This window comes from Triticum aestivum, chromosome 1D, assembly GCF_018294505.1.
Source record: "Triticum aestivum cultivar Chinese Spring chromosome 1D, IWGSC CS RefSeq v2.1, whole genome shotgun sequence".
NCBI lineage: Eukaryota > Viridiplantae > Streptophyta > Magnoliopsida > Poales > Poaceae > Triticum > Triticum aestivum.
The window spans coordinates 93,728,170-93,731,122 of record NC_057796.1 but is presented as its reverse complement, the minus strand read 5'-3'; the positions used below and the strand labels follow the sequence as shown (position 1 = coordinate 93,731,122).

Here is a 2,953-nt window from a genome sequence, read left to right as displayed (position 1 = left end):
ATCATATAGGTTGCTCACTTAGTTGCATATCTAGACAACCTATTTTGATGCAAAGTTTAATTTGGTAAAGAAAAACTAAAAATTGTTAGTTGCCTATTCACCCCCCTCTAGTCAACTATATCGATCCTTTCAAAGTGTCGTCAGTAACAACAATTATATGGTAAGAACAATATGGGATGGCAAGAATTCACAATTCATCAAACTACCACACTTTTTTTTTCTTGTTCTTGCCATCCAAATAGATCTGAGCATGGCAAGATCAGCACAAATCTCATGGCAGATCTGAGGATGGCAAGATCAGCACACAACTCATGGCAAGAGCTGAAAAAACAAAATTCATGGCAAGTACAGGTTCTTTTTTCATGACTGCTAAGTTGCCATATGCGTGGTACTTTTATTGTAGGGTTCATAGCTTTCTGTAAGGTCCCTCAGATCTTGCCTTGGCAAGAATGGCTAGATCAGAGAGGGGGGAAATAGGAGGAGGGGGGAGGGGGGAGGTGAGGAGGTGGTGTGCGGTAAGCAAAATTCACCTGATTTCACTTCAAGTAGCTCAGCTTCTGTAGGGTTCCTCAGATCTTGCCATGGCAAATTCCATAGATATCTATGAAGGGGAAGGGGAACTATGGTGGGGATCGGGGGTGAAGGTGGGAGACGCAGGGCATTTTTGGATCGGGGGTCGAGGGGAGAAGCCGCGTGGACCAAGAGGGGGGTTTCGCCACGTGGTAGTTCGGGGGTTAAGGGATCCTTCCGAACAGTTTTGTTCGGCTCGAGGGACTCCCACTCCGAACAAGTCGTTCGGACCGGCCCCCTGCGGTACCGAACGTGCGCGTGTTATCGGGGTCCTAATCTTTAGTTGGTCCAGTGCATACCAATCAGCCGCAACGAGTAGATCCTGAAACATCTCAGCGGAAGAGTCCCGAAGCTCGTTTTCTCCAGGCATCATCTGCGTAAATGAACCTAAGCATAATCTTGCAGGTTCGATGTCGTGTAGCCTGATGGATGACGTATTGATCATATAGCACCATGGAGTTAACATTACATATAGCTGGAGAGTTGTGCACAAACATGCAAAGCTGAATACATTAACATGTACAACAAAAAGAAAAACAGAGAAATGAGTTGCTAATTTGGCAATTATATGATTTATCGGTATCAATACTGGATAGCAACTAAGCCCAACACTTCGGGATCAAGATTCTACAATATCAAGCTTCCAGGCTCCCTCCTCAGCAAATACAGATTATATGCTTCACAAGATGTCAGATACCACTCACCAAATCGAAAACACCATACTAAACTATGCTAGAACACCTGAAGTATACACGTGTTTATGCCCGAACCCTCCTTTTGAGCTCAGCGGTAATCGATGGGAATTTTAGAAGCAACAAGGCATAACCATCAGTGAACATGGCCTCCTTCAAATTTGCTTCCACCGCGAAGAAGTCAATGCAGTTGTTCTTCAGTTCCTGACAGTTATAGGTTTCGGCACAAGCTAACATAGTTGCAACTGTATCTACTGAAACTGTATTCCATAACTTCTGGTCACAAATAACCTTCAGCCGATCAAGTGCATATAGATCGGCCGCGGCGAGTAGATTCTGGAGCATCTCAGTGGAATAGTCATCGGACTCGTCTTCTCCAGGCAATTCATCCATGTATATGAACCCAAGCATAACTTTGAACGTTGCAGGCGTGATATCGTGCAGCCTGATGGATGACATTGTGGCCTCAGACATGGAACCGAAGAGCTGTGCTCTGAAGACCGGTGAGCGGGCAGCAAGCACCGCCCAGTGAGCATGGACTGTCTCATCGCCAACGATGAATGACACATCTGTCCCGTCAGTATGATCAAGCAGGCGGCCAAGATGAGCCCCTATATCTGAAGGCGGGACAAGAATAGCAGGTTTGTCATCAATGAGTATGATGGCGCATACAAACGTGACGTGCCTCTCTGCTAAGAATTTTTTCTCCAGAATGGTTCCCTTGGCAAACCGATTCCATCCCCAGGAGTCATGGCGGCCTTTATCTCCGTTGATTTCAAAGGTTTGAAATGTCCTCTGCAGTATGTCCGGCGTAGATGGATTACCGTTGCTGCCAATGACGAAGGCCTCGATGACGGCTCTGATCCTTCTGGTGGTTTTGCTCATGTGCCTGAAGAAGATGCATGGAGACGTACTCGCCCTTGTCGGCCTCAGTCTGGCCACGCGGGAAGAACTCAATCCTCCAGTGGTGTCCCCCGGCGGAGACGACGTCGGAGTGGATGGCCTTGCCGACGGGAATCTTCTTGCTTTGCTCGTAGTCTACTCTGAACCGGAAGGCCGAAGAACCCATAGTGGTGATCCGCGCCTCTGGCTCTGCCATCTCGCCAGCTTGCTGGCTCACTGAATTTTTTTGAAGCATCAGTAATCACAAACTACCACCAAAAAGATTGATCAAGCAAAAGAAATCACCACAAAAATTGGCACACGCCACACAGGCTCGACGGACCGAGCAAGAACACAAGAGGTGGGCGCTTACTGGTTTGCTCGCCAGCCGCCGGAGGTCGGCCTACTGCTGGCGGCGATCGGTCGGAGCCGAGGCTGCTCTCGTGGCCGCCGGCGCTTGCGAGACTTGCTCCACGCTAAATTTGGCCGGGGAACCTCGAGTCGAACAATAGAACCGGCGGCTTTGTTCGTGCAGGCTTCCAACCACCAACAGTACCAACGACTTTTGTTACCCCTTTCTCTAGTCTGCTCGGGAGACCAACACCTCACGTTCCAGCATCCGGCAGCTCTCACCATCGAGGAACTTGACTACTAAACTGTTTCCACTTTGATTATGTGTAAGAATAGATCTTCTGGTCTTAGTATAATATTCAAAGTTTGTGAGAAAATGATTTTCCCCGGAAAAAAATTTAATTAGCCTCTAACAATGCTATGATTTTTTTTGTCGGGTGATAATTTTTTTATGCATA

The 2,953-nt window shown here is 47.5% G+C and overlaps 1 pseudogene; it reads right to left on the bottom strand.

The window, feature by feature from the left end:
• Nucleotides 1-1,135: 1,135 nt before the first annotated feature.
• On the bottom strand, nt 1,136-2,689 carry LOC123166136 (BTB/POZ and MATH domain-containing protein 1-like; annotated as a pseudogene).
• Between the last annotated feature and the right edge of the window lie 264 nt (nt 2,690-2,953).